This window comes from Podarcis melisellensis, assembly GCF_964234715.1.
Source record: "Podarcis melisellensis genome assembly, chromosome: 12".
NCBI lineage: Eukaryota > Metazoa > Chordata > Lepidosauria > Squamata > Lacertidae > Podarcis > Podarcis melisellensis.
The window spans coordinates 37,406,169-37,426,862 of NC_138544.1; the positions used below are offsets into that span (position 1 = coordinate 37,406,169).

General features: G+C 40.9%; 1 protein-coding gene and 1 long non-coding RNA gene across 5 annotated transcripts in view; one reads left to right on the forward strand and one right to left on the reverse strand.

The window, feature by feature from the left end:
• Window positions 1–20,694, forward strand: part of MALRD1 (MAM and LDL receptor class A domain containing 1) — a gene marked incomplete at its 5' end in the record, with an annotated part of 228,456 nt that overhangs the window by 111,524 nt on the left and 96,238 nt on the right. The gene's annotated exons all lie outside the window — the stretch shown is intronic.
• Window positions 3,342–20,694, reverse strand: part of LOC309353434 — a 37,314-nt gene continuing 19,961 nt past the window's right edge. Inside the window, exon 3 of one of the 2 annotated variants that reach the window (XR_014161848.1) lies at window positions 3,342–3,499. This is a non-coding gene — a long non-coding RNA (uncharacterized lncRNA). Of the gene's footprint in view, window positions 3,500–17,164; window positions 17,625–20,694 lie in introns of those variants that run through there. The other variant, XR_014161849.1, reaches the window with a different exon arrangement.

The following is a 20,694-nucleotide window of genomic DNA, read 5'->3' on the forward strand; positions in this document are numbered from 1 at the left end:
TTATCTTCCGCTCAGCTTTTAGCTCAGTTCTCTTGATCAAACATCTGGCGCTCATTAAGTCGATGAAATATATACAAATTTAATTACTATTTTCAACAGTAGGTTGTTGAGTTGTGTTCAGAAATAGCTTCAACAGTAGATTGGGGAGTTGTGTTCAGAAATAAGCCACAAAGGGATGTTTCCTTTAAGTCTCCAACTGTCAGCTACCCTATATTTGACCCCATTTTGATTGACATACCACTTCATTGGTGCTTTCATTTGGGTTCAAGAATATACTGCTTTTGTGTGAAGTTTATAGTATTTTACTATAGTTTCTCTCTGGCCTACATAAACATTCTAAAAGATACCGCATAGAATATCCCTATTTATATTTGCCAAGGCATAAAAACACAACATGGGTAAACCCAAGAGGGAAGACTGGATTATACTGGATGGCGTAAGGAGAGTGCACCTTCCCTTCTTACTCATAGTGCACCTCTTTTATCTCCAGTCTCTCAGATGCCCACATGTAGGCATAATTCAAAAAGACAAGCCCACATAAAATCCAATGCATAGAGTTCAAAACCTCATTCCCTGATTTTAATACATTTTGTTACAGCTTCCACATGGACAGAAAAATGATCTGATTCTCCGTGCTTCAGATTAAGAGCTTTGGTCCATAATAAAACTAGACCCAAACTGGCTGCAAAGGGTGTGAAGTGGGATAACACAAATGCCATTGTTTTAACACTGACCTTTACTCTTATCCCAGGCTTATTAATTTGTAGCATTCCCTTCCCTTTACCTTTACTAGCAAAACTACATTCTGAATTTAGTGAAATCATGTATCTTGTAATCGCAATATGCTACTCAACCAGTAAAATTATTTTATTTTTATAATCATTGACATAGTTTTTGGATATTTATACATTCAGGTAGCTATCCCATAATGGTAACATGAAAACCGTAGGGATTTTCACTGCTGTTGCCTGTCACAGTCAATTAATTGCATCTAAACATAAATGGGCAAAATCTTAATGGCATTTTGGAGAGCAAGACATACCAGCCAGCTAAAGTTAGCCAATAGAAGGGCAGCCCCATAGCCTGATGACCTACAGCTAGTGGAGCAGCCAGGAATAACGCCAGCTGGAGACATTTCCTACAATCCACAAAGCTGTTAATGGATTAATGTAGTACTGAATCTGTCACCTGGACACTGTAACTTCTTACCAGGTGTCATCAGCCATCACAGCTGTTGCCTTTTTCAACTAGCATAAGGAAGGGACGGGAACCAAAAGAGGTAATATATAAATAGCCTGTTTATTGGTCAAGATCCAGGTGCTGAAAATACATAGTCTTCTGAAATGTCCTGATTAGGTTTGGTGGAATGTGATTCCCATTACAAACATTAGAGCAAAATCTAGAATAGGGGGTCAGTTCTGACACTGAATGTTCAGGATGTGATGCCACCAAGATACCGTATATATCACGGTGGGCTGTCTTGCAGTATTTGCCTTGGTGCAGAACAAGCATTACATACTCTCAAAGTTCATATTTGATTCAGATTTCAGACTTAGTTGGAGAGAAATTTAAGCCCTGCCTTCAAGTTCCCTCCTACTGCCTACCTTTATTGATGCTCTGATGGCATCAGTGGAATGGAGGGACATCTCTATCACTCCTCACCTCTCTGATGTCACTCACTATTATTCTGCATGCCAGGTGCTGGGAAATTAGAATTCAGAAAATTAGATTCAGAAAAAGAGGCTTTTTCCAAGGTTTTTTTTGGGGGGCTGTTTCCCCCACCCCCAAGCCGTGTGTGTGTGAGAGAGATAGATAGATAGAGAGAGAGAGAGAGAGAGAGAGAGAGAGAGAGATAGATATGAGGGGGTAGTGACATGTTGTATGGTGTGACCAGGAGACGCAGTTGTGCAGCCACATTCCTACTTTGTGAAAGTAAAAATACTATAAACAGCATAAATCTTCTTCAGGCATTCTAGTGTGTAAAAGCAACGTGTGATGAGGTAGAGCAGGGACAAGCCTGCTAACTTTCCTTTCCTCTCACCCACAGTTTCCACCTCTCTCCCTGTCCACAAGCTAGAGGGCAAATTTCTGCAGGGGGAGCCTCCAATACTCGTTGAGACTTTATCTTGTAGTGAGCCTCCATCAACACAAGAGGCTCCCTACTTCAGAACTTCACCCTCTAACTCATGAAGGGTAATGGAATCAATGGTGGGACACAGAACATAACATGTCCACCTTCACTTTATATCACGTTTATGCTACATTTTCAGACCATACATTGGGCTTTCTCTGGAGTTATTGAAATCACAGCTTTTCACCTCCCTATAACATGCATGCTGGTAATAATCTGTGTCAGTAGCTGACTTTGGACCAAGGGTTTGATGCACTGTACTGAACTGAGTTTCTAACTTTGATGGGAGCTGCCTGAGGCTTGAATCTGATTGGCTATCTGTTTCAACTCCTTGTAGGCCATGGTAGCAAAATTAATCCAAAATGTTAATAGAAACAAGAGGTAAATAGCTATCAGTCATAGTGGAAAATCAGTAATAATAGAAAATCCTTTGGGAAAGTAATGAAATCTTTAAAGTATAGGCAAAGGATTTTATCATTGGCTGTGTTGCATTTTCTACGAATGAGAAATGGAAAGTCTAGGCTTATTGCAGGTAAATTATCATAAGAGAATCTTATGCTACTCTTAAACTGTGCAATTTAAAAACTCAGTCAAAGCTTTGCTGACCTGGAATAATAAACCTTTCCAGTGCACACAAGACTGGATTGCTTTGAATAAGGGTCACTAATGTGTTTTTGAGTTTTCTGACAGTGCTAAAAAAATGGGTGAGTGGGAATATTTTTAGAATGTAAAAAGTATGATTTCCATAGACTGGATAAAAATTCAGGTAAAAGAGTAGTAAGAACTGCAGTTGGATTTTGGGGATTATTTTCAATATCGGCCAATTTTTTCCTTTGAAAAGATGGGCAGATCTAAGATTCACATTCACTATAGTCCCCCACCTTTTTCCTGCTGCATTAGTAGCCTGCTGCAAATGTTTGAATGGGAAAGGTTCCCTGTTCTTGATCTGGATCCACTTTAAAAGTAGAAGATGGCTTAACTATACTGTTCCGTTTTCCTAGTCATCTCAGCAGGTAGCAGATTTAAGTGTCCAAGGCTTGTTTTCAGCATACAATTGCTGGAAGCAAATAGGAAATGGCTACAGGGTCACATCTCCATAATGGTTGGATATTAAGTATGAAATGCCTTTGTGGGAGAAGTCTCAATTTTAAATTATTTGCATCAGTTTACATACTGCAGAGACACTCTCCTGTGCAAAAAAAAACTGCTTTTGAAATCCACAGCACCATAAAAGAAGGACTTATGACCTTCTTTTCCAAGGATAAACCAAGATTACCAAAAGGTACAATGCAGATGACTCCTCTTTTGCTGGTTGGAATGATGAGGGCTGCAGATACTTTGATGTTTTCCTCTTGAGCCTAGCTAGACCTGGCAAAAGAAAATAGAGATTACAGGCAGGGTAGCATTGGCATTGACACTTGCTTTTCACCTACCAACACCAACTCCTGTTGTGCCCCTCCCACTTGACTGTTTCCCCAGATGCAAATATACTTGGCAGCAACAGTTGGCTCTGGAAAGCCACCCACAATTCAACATTTCCATTGGAGACCCAGAGCATCTCTCATAGTGTAAGCACACAGCCAGGAGGCCACTGATTGGGAGAGGGCTTGCCTCATACTTGGTGCTAGACCTGGTAGCAAAGCATCTCTCCTTCTAATTCCCATTTTATCCTATCCTTAATCCCCCCCACCATTCAAAATGAGCAAATTTGCATCCACAAGCCCTTAGCAATTAAAATTTAATATATGCCCAGTAGGATAGTTGTGTCCTTTAATGATTCTATAGTTTAGAGACGTGGGCTGTGTGTGTTTCTGCAGAGCCTTGGAAGTGTTCCACTACATAGCAATGGCTTTGGTTAATCTAGCAGGCTTAGAACATCAAGCACAGTGGCTCATAGAACTGTGCAACTAGTTCCACATGCATGCCCAAGAGAGCTTTGGACTTGTGTTTCTCCAGCGGCTCCCTCATGGTGCTTGGCAAACCGCTTTTGAAACTGACAAGAGCTTCAAATATCCTTTGTGATATGCCATGGAAATCTGCTGTTCAAAGAGAAGAAACAGTCAAAAATCTGACAGGACATGCAGAAGCCCTTGGGTCTGCCTAAAATAGCAGTTTGGATGCAAGCCAATATGTTTTAAATTATCTCAGTGAAATTGAAAGCTGCTTCAACAGAAAATAATCCAGCTCTTTGCTAAAATGGTTGTTTTTTAATTTCTCGTGTCTAGCATAAAAGCTAAGGTAGCCATTGAAGGAGAAGAGATCCTACATTTAATTGTGGTGATGATCCAAAGTAATTTACTTTACTGAAAATAGTAGAAGACACTAGTTTCCTAATTAATTGTATAAAAAGGTCAAATAAGGCTTTCATGTAAACTGCATTATTTAACAATCATCTAAGTGTAAGCCAATGAAAGATTCTTTAATTAGAAGCATCAGCCCATTGCAGCTGCCAGCTTCCTGCAGGTTAGGAAAACAAATTTATGAGCGGTAATACTTAACTAATATCTTCCTGGTATCTAATACCATATTTAGGGCTGTATGTATTTCAGACTAAAAATCAAAAGCATAGATTCTGAGAGTCCATATTTATTCTGTCTCACATAAAGACAAATTTTTCAGTAAAATATTGTTGCACACCACCCCAGTCTCTGAGCAGTGCAAGATTTTACTCAGGGTTTGGTTTCCTTAGGATGAGGTACAGTAGAGACAGTGGTGCCTTTAGGATATATGGTTTATTTACATATACAGTGGTACCTCGGGTTACATACGCTTCAGGTTACAGACTCCGCTAACCCATAAATAGTGCTTCAGGTTAAGACCTTTGCTTCAGGATGAGAACAGAAATCGTGCTCCGGCGGCGCGGCAGCAGCAGGAGGCCCCATTAGCTAAAGTGGTGCTTCAGGTTAAGAACAGTTTCAGGTTAAGAACAGACCTCCGGAATGAATTAAGTACTTAACCTGAGGTACTACTGTATATAACCTGAGCCTTTGATTAACACCCCAGAAGGTCTTGCTTTTCCCATAGTCACATGCTTGGATTCAAGCAGAAATCAAGCATGTCTCTCCCTCTCAGCCTTCTGCCTGCCACCTGCTTATGGTCCTCAACTCTCTCTTTGGTCCTTCTAACTACTTGCCAGCTTTATTTATTTTGCTAATGGATACTGAAATCCTGTCTCAAACCACCAAACTCTTATGCAGCCACCTCTCTGACTTCTGAGATTTCAGCAAACATTATGCACACATTTTCAAGCATATATTAGTCAGTCAGGGATTTAGAAACTTGATCTTAATGTGATATAAGGTAGTTTGAGGAAGATGAATTTTGTGCCCATAGTGGTACAATCTTTCCTTTTCTTTGTATTCATACAGAATTGCAGTTTTGCATTCATACGTCATTGGCCCTATGTCTTCTCCCCCCACATCTTGAGGGTGTTCATTCAGTACATTCTTACAAGTCACATTGTACCTGAGCAACTCCACATGGTTTGTAGTAGTCCATGTGCCACATAGCAAACCAGCAGTGTTTATTTGGAGATCCGATCAAGGCCAGTGTATACCATGCCAAATTCTGACCTAACACTCCTTGGCTCCCCTCAATCAAGGTGGGATCATTTGTCTTAATGATGGTAACTCATGCTGTGTCTCCAAGAATTTTCTCTTCAGACATGTCTCAGTTACAGTAACTACTAGAATAATCTCTCAGGGCATGTATATTTCCCCCGTAAGAAAGTGAAGAGACTTAACTCTAGATAGGTTTGCACAGGAATGAAAAGTGCTGGAAAAACATGTGTTCATTGGAAATTTTGCAATAGAATAGATGTGAAGAGGCATGGCCTATATCATGCTGGAATCGGTGCATCTGGGAACAAAATTGAAGCATCATGCAGCTTTAAAGCCATTTGTTTAGGCTTGTATTTTGTACATTTTGCCATCTCACCAGCTAAAATATTACCTGTGCTACTGAGCCAGGGCAAAGATAAAACTGCCCTACCATCTGTCAAATGAAAACCCGTGGCTTATTTTTAGCTTTTATTGGCTCTTCACCTGAACTGTTCCCTGGCACCACTACCTGACCTACACCAATTACTTTCTTCACTTTTCTCACTTATATTAGTTTTGTCTAGTGAAGAGAGAGAGAGAGAAGGTGTTATTCCCAAATAGGGGTTCTTAATTTAACCAAGAAGTATCCATGTTCAGATAGGAGTCTCTTGTGCTAGCCAACTCATTTCATTGATCAGTGAACAGGGAAGGCATTGCAGTTCAACATACTATGCAGTTTGTCATATTTGAAATGTTTCTCTTTGGCAGTGTTATATTCTTGACAGTCTGATTTTGACTAAGCTTACATTACAGATGTGTGAAAGTTTATTATCTCAAAACAGTACTTGTTATGTACCACTTAACTACCCACTTAACTGGGTAGATCCCAAATCCTTTGATTCTAGATGTAGTAGAATGTTAACCCCCATTTCCCTGAATGTTATAGCAATCTTTCATGCTCTGATTGGATCCCAGACCACTAACCGACTGGGAACTGTATATCATCCCTAATCTTGAGCAAGGGGCAGATGGGGCTCGTCAACCTGGGAAGGTAGCCCACTTAGGAGAAGGAAAACGCCAACCCTAAACCTCTGCGGCCTTGTGGCTATACTAATTAGTGAGAAAGGCTTCAGGAATAAACTCCAAGAAAAAGTCCGTACCCATTGCCTTGTGGGACATCTTCAGGAGAAGAAAAGGCTAAGGAGAAACCCTACACAAATCAGGAGCAGAGTCTCTAAGGTGTCTGGATGGTGTCTTGTATGCCTCCTTCCAGCACTTTTGCAGCCACATTGGTGCCAAATGTAATTGCTCTGCTTTTCTTTGGACCACATCAGTGAGGTCTTGTCGTCTGGGCAGCCCAGGACCTCCATGCACACTGCCAAGACTTGTGTCCCAGAGAGGACATTTCAGTGCCACTAACACAACAAAAACAATGTGGGAGGAGGCAGTTATGAGTTACCGGTCTCTGCAACCACAGCAGACACTGTGATTCTCCAGCGGTTTGACTTCACCCCTGGAAGCACATGCCATTGTCTCTTGAGACAGATGCCAGCAGCAATTCCTGACCATCTCTGTGTAATCTCTGTTTAATTTGGAACAAAGGCAAGTAAGAGGAGATATGACAGAGGTGTATAAATTTGAACATGGGGTGGAGAAAGTGAGGTGGAGGAGAGAGTTTTTCTCCTGACATTACAACTGAAGATCGTCTAATGAATCTGATTGACAGGAGACTTGGGAAAAGACAACAGAAAGGACTGCTTCACAAAAGTAGTACAAAGTGTAGCTTTGAACTCTGGAATTTTTCCCCATAAGATGTGGTGATGGGCACCAGTCAGGGATGCTGTGTCCTGTATCGCTGTGCCCTGCCTCTTGATACCACCTGCAACTGCTAGCCCTGCCCATGTCAATTTTGGGTGATATTGATGCTCTTAGATCAGGCTGCAAACTGGCAGAGGGTCTTGAACAACCAGTTGAAGACCAGCATCAGTTGAAGATATTCCAACAAAAGAATCCTGGGGTTTGGTCTCTAAGTAATTTCTAGTCAATTAAACAAATTAAGCTGCTATATTCTGAATCAGACCCTCAAGCCTTTTCCACCTGAGATCTTTTAACGGAAGATGCCTGGGACTGAACTTGGGGCCCTTTGCGTACAAACAATGCTGTTGAAACACATGCTTTTCTCACGTCACAAAACTCAATTCCGTTGCCATTTGAGCTCCCTTGCCCTGAAATTCTTTCTCTGTTGATAATTAAAATCAAGATATATTACAAGCATATGTGCCAATTTTGCGCCTGCTTGGTCGGCATTCATCAGACTAACCATTCAAAGATGGCATTGTGCTTTTTAGCACGCACTAAGAAATTGATTGCTTTAATTCCTTACTCTTGCTTGCTGAAATTGACTTGAAATTTTAAAATGGGGATGTATTTACAGAACAGCGCCTTGGCTCCTGGGCAATCAATTGGTTCATGAATGTCAATGTTTGGTTGCAGGGACATGGTAGTGGAGGGACACCTTGGATCTATGCTGCTTCTCAATCTGCTACTGAGAGGTTTATCTGGAGGTTACAGGGGAGATTTTCATGCCTGCTTTCTCTCTCTCTCTCTCTCTCTCTCTCTCTCTCTCTCTCTCTCTCTCTCTGTGTGTGTGTGTGTGTACATATATGCATACAAAACAAAAAGACAGGATATATAGATATATGAATGAAAGACAAGCTGTTCTGTCTACTCGTGGCTTCATATATTGGTCTAGAAAATCTGTGTTCCATGGTAAGGTTTTCTAGAGACAACAAGAACAGCTTCAAGCTGGGAGATAGGACTGTTTATTTTGGCTGCTGCAGTCATTTTCTGGCCAGCAGAAAAGGATCAGGGAGAGGAACATTTCGAGCAGGAGTAGCTGGCTTTTTATAGGCAAAGGTCTACACTGACACATGTGTCAACCCTCTGGGGGCCTCATGTCAAATTGGTATGGCTGAACTGCAACTGTCGCAACACCACCTTCAGAAGACTTATTCTACACTACTGTACTTTAAACCATTTTCATCATTCACGATTAAGTTCAGTTTTTTTGAACAAAATCAAAGGACAAGTTTGGAGGGGATGTTGTAGGGCTGCCACAAATAAACCATTTGGGAAGGTGAGGGGACTATAGGAACTGTCAGCTTTTTTAAAAATAGCATCACAGCAGAGGACCCATGTGAGTGGTCAGGATTTTATAATTTTAAAAAACCACACAACTTAAAAACAAAAAACAATTTAGGGGCGTCTTTGAGGGTCACAAAAATCTTCTAGAATTATGCTATCACTATGGGGCCTGTGGAAAACAGTATATTTTTCGGATTCTTTTTTCTGAGGGCAGAAAAAAACTTCATTTTGGAGAGAAAGAGTGTTCCATACAGTAATCAGTTGTCTCATTTAGCATGCATTTGAGGGTGCAGAAATTTAGAGCACATGGATGACATAATACTTAGTTTCATAGGTTCTTCCCATGGAGAAGCATCTCCCATCATTGTTCAAATGGAGCTAAATGAGGGGAGGGGACATGAAGGCCAGAAGGAGGATCCTTATTACTCAGTTATTGCTGTTTTGACATGGATGTAAGCTTTGACCTGTTTTATATTATTTTGATATACGTTGTGGTTTTAAATATTGTGATATTTTGTGCTAAGCTGTTTTCTGTTAACTCCTTTGAAAGTGGGATATAAGGCTAAGATGTCTTATGAAATTGTAAATGAAATTGTACATGTGCAAAACATTGCAAGCCCATTTAGTACAGTAATGAGGTTTACGATGTGTGAACCAATGCCAGTTCGTTCCAAGGCGAATTTACATGTGCACTCCTACTGAGCTGTTCCTCCCCCTCCTTTATAATTCATAAATTTGTGCCAAGAAGCAAAAGGGATACAGGCAGTATTCCTTCCTATAGGTCAGTGGTGGCTCACCTGCGTGTCATCAAATGTTCTTAGGTAACAAATCTGATCATCCCTGACCACTGTCAGTGCTAGCTGGGGCTGATGGAAGCTGGTATCCAACAGTATCTGGAAGGCCACAGGTTGCACATCACTCTGAAAAGCAGGCAGCTTTTCTTTTGATGAGAATGACAGCATCTCTTGTCTCTTAGCTAAGCAAAGCAAAGCAATGCAACCAAGAAACTAAGAAAAGGAGCCTGCCTTTCTACCTACCAGATGCCCCATTTGGAGTTCCATCTGTTGTACCTTAGGACATACTGCTATTACAAACCAATTTGCCCAAGAGTTTTGGCTAAATTCCAGAGGTATCCCTGCCGCGATTTATTTATTTATTTCTATATTATTTTGCCATTGACATACTAGGGGGAGATGTTGGCAGATTTCCAAGAAGACTTTTTGTGGGGGCGGGAAGGTTGTTTTTTTTATATATAAAAAAAATCTCTTCCCTTGTAAATTACAGGATCTCTTAAACTATGATGCAGAAATATTGGCACATAGTATGCTAACTGTGAAAGAGTCATGGAAGGAGAGAGTTTTCAAAATGCCTAAAAGGAGCATAGCAATGTAAGCATTTGTAAATATGGGTAATGCGGCGGGGGGGGGGCTATACCTGCAGATGTAAAACTGTTAATGAAAAGCTGGTATAAAATTCCGGTGGGAATGTTTGGATGGAAAACTTCTGAAAATCTCTGTGTTTTTGCAGCCTAGAAATGTGGACTATGGTGTGTGGGGCTGAAACAGTGACTGCATTTTGAAACAGTAGCTGCATTTTGAAACAGTGGCTGCATTTTGAAACAGTGGCTGCATTTTGAAACAGTGGCTGCATTTTGAAACAGTGGCTGCATTTCGCAGCATCACATGGTATGCATGCGTAATGAGAGCATGTTGTGCAGCACCGACTCCCCTCAGTCATGGTGGCAAGCTGGTGTGCCTGGGCTTTAATAAGGTCTAAACTACAGAATGATTGTAGCCAACCTCTAAAAAAAAGGCAGCCCACCCCACAACTGCAAGGTTCGGTAGGAAGTAAATACAAAGAAGTGAACCTAGGAAGCAGTCTTGTATGAAGTAAGGTCTGTCAACCCCAGTATCATCTATTCTGACTAGTACTGGCTCTCCAAAGCTTTCCTGCAACCTGAGAAACCTTCAACTGGAGATCCAAAGCCTAAAAACAGGGACCTTTTACACAGAAAACTCTGGGTCTCAAAAAACTTAGTTTCATTGCAGTGGAATTGGAACTCAGACCTTCCACTCATGAAATCAGCCAGACACCCTTAGTGCCAGGCAACATTTTGAGAAACTAAAAGTTGAAGTGCAGCTCTCTTGAAACCTCTGGCCTGTCAACCTGTGAATTTGGGGTTCTCCTTTAGTATTTCATTACCATGGAAAGGCACAACATCATTCTCTTTTCAATATTCTGCATAAAATGCTTCATTTGCCACTTTAATGCAGAACCCATTTGATATATTTGCAGTGTAAATGCTGTTCTTGGATGCTATTGTTGCCTGTGTGAGGTGTATCTAATTACTTTGAGGCTGCAAAGAGAGCTGTTTTGCAACAAAAGAAAATTGGCACTTTCTCGGTCAGACAGATTACCTTTCTCAGCAACATTTTATGTTGCTGAAATTACTAATAAATTGCAATTTGTCATGGTGTTTGTGCTCCAGAACTGTCAGAGGAACTAGTTCCAGAATTGTTGTCAGAGGAAAAAACAAAATCCCAAAACTTATGCTTTTATGAGAAAAATAATGTCTACATTAATAATAAAATACCTAACATATCTAGATGAAAACATTGCTGCTGAAATCCATGTACTGTATTATGCTCAGGCTACACAAGGGAACATGTGTCCTAAATAAACATGGTCACATTAATGCCATGTTTTATTTATGTCCCATGACACCCCGGGAATGAAAGTGCAATTTTCTGCATCCATACAAAGAAATTAGCAAGTATAACTGTTGAAAAAATATCACTGTGTTTTCAGAAGTAGCAATGAGACCATATTCAGTTCAACTGCATGCAGTCTCTGTGTGTGGTTAACTAAAAAGAGTTGCAAAATTGAAGTTACCCCGCCCAAATGAAGGCAGGCATCTCTTCTGAGTTAGTGTTCTAGTTACTGTTCAAGGTCAGGGTTAGGACTATAAATGTATTGTAGTTGATTGTTTGGACTTTCCACAAGGTCTCTTGGTATAAGGCTAGAGGATATCCAGATGACAACCTTTCATACCCTGGAATGGAGGAGGATCCATGTGAGTTTTTAAATCCCTTCATTTCTTGTCTGGAATCCTAGCCAGAGCAACACCGCATTCAGACTCCTGTAGCATTGGTTAGATTAATGAGGCTTCTGCCATAGGAGTCAAAGGCTTTAATATCTTCTAAAATGTGCTGCAAATTTATTCTGCTCATTTGTATAAATGGTTGCTCAAGGCTGCTAAAAGGGGACTGCACATAGACCCTTAACTTTTTAAAAATACAGAGGCCTGCATAAATATATAAGTAATTGCTAGATCTGAACTTTGACAATATTTGAGGTGAGAATACCACGCTGCTGCTCAAAATTGAAATGCTTCTTTAGAAATGGCACCAATATGAGATTATTCTCAGAAATAAAGTCAATGGAAAGATTGCATTCTTTAAAGTTATTGAGAAAAGCTAGTCACTGTGTGATAAATCCTTGTAGGAAGATATTCTACAGAAGCATTTATATAGCACTTACAAAGATTAAAAACATTTCACATTCCTAGTCTGTAATCTTTACAATGAGTTTGTAAGAAAGGTTGATACTAGAATTGCTGAGGCAGAGTCATGAGCAACAGTCTAAGGTGAGCCAGGAGCCCAGAAGTAAGACCTGGGAGACAAGTAGGGATGGGGAGGAAATTCTATTCACTTTGCCTTTGAGGGAGAGCCTAAAAAATTCACATTTTCCAGAACAATATGTGCACCAAAACACAATCATACTTTGAAATTCAGTTTTCTGAATTTTGCAATCTAGTTCTCCAGCAAAGCAACGTGTATAAATGTGCTTATATTAGTGAAAATAGCATACAAAAATGTTTCACACTTTTGTTTTGGTTTGCTTTCCTCCTTTCTGGTGACTATGTTAGGAGCCCTCCACATGCCCAATTTACTGTGCATCCGTAGGGATCTGAGTTCATGATGCTATCAGAGCATTCACAGGCAATCACACTTTCAGTACTATTTGTGCCTACAAAAGTTTTAGGGTGATCATACTGATTCATTTCTTATCAGTGTATATCTTGTAACATCTTGTTTGACTCTCATAACTTTTCATTCCATAAAAGCTTATCATAAAATTATAGAGTTGGAAGGCCTCCCGAGGGTCATCTAGTCCAACTCCCTGCAATGCAGGAATCTCAACTAAAGCATCCATGACAGATGACCATCCAATCTCTGCTTAAAAACCTCCAAGGAAGGAGAGTCCACTATCTTCCGAGGGAGTTCAATCCACTATCGAACAGTTCTTGCTGTTATTCATGATGTTTAGGCAGAATTTCCTTTCTTGTAAATTAAAGCCATTGGTTCAGGTCCTAGCCTCTGGAGCTGGAGAAAACAAGCTTGCTACATCTTCCATGTGACAGCCCTTTAAATATCATAGAATTGAATATCATAGAATTGTAGAGTTGGAAGGGACTACAAGGGTCATCCAGTCCAACCCCCCGCAATGCCGGGTTCTCAACACATGGTCCCCCATCCAATTTTTGTAACTAGGGTCAGTCAGGGCCTCGCCTTCCCAGTCTGGGTGGGAAAAGCCAGTAAGGCAGGGAGCAGGTCTTCCAGGACTCACAGCCAAGATGGTCTCTTCCCTGAAACAGCTGAAGATATTTTTTGTTCCAACAGGCATTTCCAACTGTGGGTCTTTAGCATAAGTGTCTACTCTGTTAGGGTTTAGTTGTGTTTCAGATGTATTCACTGTTCTTGTGTTTTTAACATTTAATTACCTTATGTGCAAATCATATTGAGATGGTATATAGAAGGCAATGAATAGATTGATGATTTAGTATTACGTGTCATTTGCCCTCAATTTGTCTACAGAAGGTTGCCTACTATGGCTGTGTTATTACTCCTATCTGTACAGTTTCATCAGTGTGCATGTACTCTGGAACTTAAACAAAATACCAATCTCTGCTCCAAAGAGCTAGATTTTGGTTTTGGCAGAGACAGTAGAGGCAAAGAGAGAGAGACTAACAATGAATAGATGCAAAAATGCAGAAAACTTTTGGGAAGGAGATATAAGGGGCTTTTACTGGAATCTCAATAAGAGTTGGAATGAATAATACTACTAATAATTTTATTTCTTATACCCTGCCCATCTGGTTGGTTTGCCCAAGGAAAAGCAGACGATCCACATACAGCTTCTTGCAGCAAGTTCCAGAGGTGAGGGTCAGAGATGAGGGTTTTAGGTGAACAACAGACTTTGGGGCAGCTCAGGATGGCTGGATTTTTCCTTGTTAGCATTAAGTAGTTAGAAGCAGGTGTGGACTACCTGGATTTTCTTCTTTTGCACTTGCAAAAGAATCCCAAATGGGATTTTTTAAAATCCCAGGTGGTTTCAGCAAGAAGAATGATTTTTAAAGGAAATCAAATGATCCTCTTTGGGCTGCTCTTGACAAGAATAAAAATGAAAGAAGACGGGAAGGTCAGAAGAGTTAACCTTCCTTTGAGTTATGAATGAGGATGCGCATCCCTTGGCACATTGTCATTCACTAGGCTGATAACAAGTCAATATAGAGAGTTCGCTAGCACTTTATAACAGAATTATTGGCAATAACTCATCTTAGCTCTGACAGGGTATTCTATTTTGGGAGAAAGCGGCACTATGTATAATCTAGTATGCACACATAATCTAAGGAGAGCAGTGATGTTTGGTATCCTTGTCATGTTTGGATATCACAAAGAAAGACTTGTGGTGATGGCGTTCTCTAATTAGCAGCCCCTTCATAAAAAGAAAAGAAAAGTGACCGTTCAATAAATCAAACCACCTGAACCTGTAGTCTGACAGCAGAATAACAAATTCAGTTTCTCCTCTCTCACCCAAGGCTTATCAGATATCCAGCAACTTTAAACTGGGTCCTTGGCAAGTGAACACAAACAGCAAAGTATTCCTTGTTTTGGAATATGAATGTTGTAATGCTGAGCTTCACTATGAAGTGAACTTTAGTTCTTCTCCAGCTTGCCTTTCCTCAGAGCCTTTCTTTGCTGAAGGGATGGGGTGAGATGGGATTGTGCAGGGGAGAAACAATGTGCAGGGAAAGGGTTAAGAATCCTCCTTCCTCCCACATCTTCTCCACCTTCTGTTTCAATGCCAAGAGCATTTCTATTCCACCATCCTTATGCAGGCAATTAAGACTATATCTTTCCATCACAGTTAGTTGATTTCTGATTTTAACTTTTTAATTTATTTTTTATCTTATGATTTTATGTACATTGTATACTGCTCTGATTTAAAAAAAAATTGCTGGACATAAATATTTTATAAAAAACAAACAAACTGCAACCCTGTCTACAATTACCTGGGAATAAGCCATGTTGAACTCAGTTGAATTTACTCATGACTGGACATTTCTAGCTCTGTATTGGAGCCGTGACTCTTTTCTCACTGTGTACTTCACAAGTGAAACTGAGGGACCTGCCAATATGACAAAAGGTGTTCACAGAGGACACTTCCCTGCAGCAACTTCAGGAATTCTTAATGCAGATTGTCATGCGTGATGATTCTGTGTGTGTATAACTTGCTACAGGCACACACATACAGATAGAGATTTAGGTGAACATTCAATGGGACTTATTCCTAGGTAAGTCTCATTGCCCAGGCCCTTATGTCTAAGATTGCAGCAATCCAGCAAAAGGATTGATTGAAATTAGTATACCTTTCCCATGTGAAAATGATTATGCTCTCAAATTAGTGGAATATTTCATCTCACACCACAAGAGGGAGTATTTTATTCCTGTTTGGGATATAATTTATATTGACAGATGATGTGCATTAAATAATGAAATGTAAAATGCGAAGTACTAAGTCCCTCTCTCGCTTGAGTCCCTGAAGACCACAAGTTATGCTGAAAATTGGTAACTGATGGCCATCCTTTGCTATAATAAATAGGGTATTTCCAGATGCTGGCTTTCTCCAGAGGCAATGGTGCCTTTGTGAGTGACTGGCACACTAATACACCAGAAGCTCACAAGGCAGCCTTAGTTGTTCTGATTCTTAGTTTGTCTCCTACTAGTCACAAAATGCTAGCATGTTTCCCTCAAATGTACAAGCATCCAAATACAGTCATGCGCTTCGGGTTGAATGTGCTTCGGGTTGAGCGCTTTCGAGTTGCGCTCCGCAGCAACCTGGAAGTAACGGAGCACATTACTTCCGGGTTTTGCCACTTGCGCATGCGCAGACGCTTAAAATGACGTCACGCGCATGCGCAGAAGCGGCGAAAAGCGACGTGTGCGTGCGCAGATGTGCCGTTGCTAGTTACGTTTTAGATGCGAACGGGGCTCCGGAATGGATTCCATTCGTATCTAGAGGTACCACTGTAGCAGCATTGATGGGACATCAATGGGTGTCCCAAATTCATCACAGAAGCACTATACCTTTATAACAACTACCTGTTCTTTGGGGTACTTCTCTTTGACTTTGGTTTTGCAGCTACAATGACTAGAAATGCTAGCACTGAGAACTTAGAACTGGAAGATCAAGATTTCAGGAGAGAGAGGCAGGCAGGCAAAGACCACTTCATGGCCTGTTCCAGAATGACTTTCCTCTCCCCTAACCCAAGACAAGCTACCATAGGTGCCCCCCAATGTCTGTTGGTGCAGGGCTGAGCTCCTCCAATCATGAATGGGTGAAGGAGGCCAAGCATGGAGATGGACTCTGTACTCAGACTCCAACCCAACCATCTGCCTCTTCATGATATGCATGCAACATGCATGTTGAGGGGTTGGAAGAGGCTAAGCACTGGCCTCTTGAGTTGAAGGCAACCATCTGAAGTCCATGTACCCGAAACCCTGGAGCCTGGAGTGGTGGCAAAAGGATGAGCCCTTTTCCTTCCCTTCCGTTCCCAACCTTACCACTGTGCTGTCTTCCAATAGGTTGCCGCTTCTGCTGCACCTGTTGGTCCAGCCTCCAAGGCAGGATGAGCAGAGACTACGAGTCCTATCACGCCTTGACCCCCCTCTGCCAAGCTCACTTCCTCTGTTGGCAGATGTATGGGCACTGGGGGGGGGGAGTTAAATAACACTGATTATATGTTCGATTGTGGCATCTCTCATTCCTCGGACAGCTTGAGCTATGTGTGAGAGGATGTGAACAGTATGAAGCTGGGAATTATTTAGTGTTGGACAGCCTCCAATGGACAATAATGTGTAAAGGTCACAACTAGGTGAGATTTAGTAGAGTGGTCAGAGGCAAAGTCTAGCTTTTGTTTTATTCTCTGCATTCTTTGGGGATTTGAGGGGTGGAAGCATAAACAAAGAATTGCAAAGGATGAAGAAATTTCACTACATAAACCAGCGTGACCTCTTTATTCCTGGAAAGAAATATAAAGTGGATTTGGAAATCACAATAAATAATTTATGGGAGTCCAGATGACTGACAAAAGGCAAACAGTGCTCCTATGTTTTTTAACTTGTTTGTGGAGAGAAAAGAGTGAGATGGAGAGATGCTTTTTTCCACTGTTTTTTCTTCCAGTTTGTCAGTTGCTGTAGACAAACATTTCCTTGCTCTAATGTCAGGGAATCAGAGAAAGTGTATGTTAATCTGTCCAGTCTGTCTTCAGGTTATTGATTTTTATTGTAAAGAAAGAAAAGGGTTATAAAATACAGTCCGTAGGTTTTTGCTACAATTGTACTGAAATGTTTGTTTTAATTTCAGCTTCCATCAAAAGTAATACACATTTTTCCAAAACGTTGATAACAGCTACACCATCATTTCCCAGCTCAGTTTTCTACAACAGGGATTTGATGTCAGCAAATCTAACAGGGTTAAAAAAAAAAAAAAACTTCAGAGAGAACTTAGTCTATTGACAGGAACACAAATGGAGTAGAAATGTTAACAAATTACCAATCCTGTTACCTGGACAAACAATAGTGAAGTATTATTGGAAAACTGTCTCAGAATTAAAAATACCTTCATTAAACTTGCCTCCAAGGAGCACAGGGTAACTTATAAAAAGCCTCCTCATTTTATCCTCATAATAACCCTGTGAGGTAGGTTACTCTGTGACCTTGGCTCACCCAATCACTATCATGGCAGAGTGGGGATTCAAACCTGCATCTCCCTGGTCTTAATCATCACTCTAACCACTATACCACAGTAACTTGGCACTCAGCAATACAGTTGCAAATAAAATATATTAAGTATGTTTTACGTGCAATATACAATGTGACACTAGATGGCGATGGTGAGCCTTATGGAAAATTCAATGTATTTTTTAAAATGCAGAACGTTTTTTATATGTGTGTAGATTCCACCCTAGTCTTCTCTACATTGGTCAGTTGGGTGATTCAACCTCCTTGAAAGAAAGGTGGTATATAGTCGGTTGTCTTACTGATTGTAGCCAGTCATGTTCACAATTGTTCTTCATTACTTTTACAGATTTTATGTTGCTGTATGCTGTCCTGGCATTTTATGAGCGGGCAGTATATAAATACTTCTATAAATATATTAAATAAGTAAATGTAATAATAAATAAAAAAACATAAGGGTCAAAGAAGTTAACTAGAGAGGAATAATAGATTTCCAGGATTTCTTTGCACACACTTTGTGTGGAGTGCATCCCTGTCCCTAGTAAGGCTCAGGCAGTGATGGAGTGGGTAATAATATAGCTAATTCTGATTTGATATTTGGGTTCTTTGAGCCCTAGTAACAGGCAGATTTAGGGGAGCATAACGGGTTCAGTCACACTGGGCACAGAGCATCAGGGACATCGCTAGGGGTACCATAACCCTGATGTAGACTGGAGCATGAGACGGGGGAGGGGGGCACAGGATATTGGTGTCGCAAAGGCACCACTGGTACTGTTAGTTCAAAAACAGGGGAAAACTCTTTAGAAAGATGCTGGCTGGTATCTCTCTGCCTAGGATTTTGACTAACCCTCAGACGAAATAATAAACATAGCTTGGAGGCAAGGGTATACTGGGAGGGTGGAAGTAAGGGAGGGGTCTCAAGCCTACCTACAGAAAGAAAGAAGCCTGCTGTCTTGAAATCCATCATGGAGACAGTGCAGTTTAGAAAAGAGTTGTGTGTATCAGCTTCCTGGGATTGTCCTAAAATGGAATTGACCATGTGGATAGTCCAATTAATTAAGGAGGGGTGTGCTTTCCATCTCATAATCATACCCAATGGGGAATTACTCGCTGAATTAAGGAGTTAATTGTATTTAGATAGGGCACTGGATTCTGGAATTAATTTGAGGTGATCCACACAGTAGGCTTTCCCTGTCCACCACATTGATACACTCATGGCTCACAGCAAAGTCAGGTCACACATACAGTCTCAGACCATATGGTAAGTTCTGGTTAAACTTCTCAGTAAGGCTTCCCTTCAGCTGGTGATTGGTACTGTCAACGTGCACAGTGCTCACAGTGTTTTAAAATAGTGCCCTTGCACACAGCAATGGCATGCATATAGCTCAAACACTCACAGTCCCCAAAGAACTGACAACAATGATCTTGTGATGAAAGTAGAATCTGTTTTTCTTCTCCAAGCAAACTCCATAATATGTTATATTGAAAAATATGGTTTCAGACCTTTCAAACAGAATTTCAGTTAAGAATGTTGGCCTATTTATACTTGAATATTTTCACTGTATTTGATGTTTTATTAAGTATTTATAAATTTTGAAACAGCAGAGGCTAAGCAGCGTAATAGTAATGGGCTCTTCTAGCAGTTCCAGATCCAGAAATGTTTACAAGGTTTGCAAAATAGCCATTTACGTATCAGATCCAAATATCCTTTGGTATTTGAACTCATAGATTTCAGTGGTGCTATTCCCTGTGCAACAGATAAAGCATATCTGTAAACATGTCTAAAGGATTACGGACCTTAATGCTTCAATACTAGAAATGTCTAATTCACTTTATTATCAGTAAATACTTAAATGGATCAATTTTGCATTATAATTTTCCATTATTAATTTCCACTTCAATTAAAGCTTCTGCTTAATTCCCCAATCAATGGCTAGCTCTTTTATTAATTAATCAGACTCTTCCTATTAATAATGTTTTGGAATGTTTTCCCACACAAAAGAGATTTCAAGGGCAAACTGCATGTATGTGTAAAGACAACTAAAAGAATAGATGCAATTAAGTGCTTTGAGTCTTTGTATTCATGTATATATATGCCCGCACACACTTCCCTGATGCAGAACTATCCAAATTTGTCCCTTGGAGTTTGTCAGTCTCACATACTTCACTGACGAATTTGTCTAACTAGTCTCTATATCTAGGGTTGCCGTATTTCAAAAAGTAAAATTCCTGAAACCCATAAAAATGTTTAGCTTTTTTTAGTAACCCACCCCACTGACCACCCTAGAATCATGGTGGTAGTGTGGCAAAAGAGAAAAGTGCACTCAATGGAGGAAGAAGAACAGAAGAGGAAAAGGAGGCAAAAAGGAGAAAGTGTTAGGAGCATCCTATTCTCGTGGACGCAGGTGGCGCTGTGGGTTAAAGCCTCAGCGCCTAGGACTTGCCGATCGAAAGGTTGGCGGTTCGAATCCCTGCTGCGGGGTGCGCTCCCGCTGCTTGGTCCCAGCGCCTGCCAACCTAGCAGTTCGAAAGCACCCCCGGGTGCAAGTAGATAAATAGGGACCGCTTACCAGCGGGAAGGTAAACGGCGTTTCCGTGTGCGGCTCTGGCTCGCCAGAGCAGTGATGTCACACTGGCCATGTGACCCGGAAGTGTCTCCGGACAGCCCTGGCCTCTTAAGTGAGATGGGCGCACAACCCCAGAGTCTGTCAAGACTGGCCCGTACGGGCAGGGGTACCTTTACCTTTTATTCTCGTGTAGGACCCTGGCAGAGACACATGCCCGACTGGCATGTTGT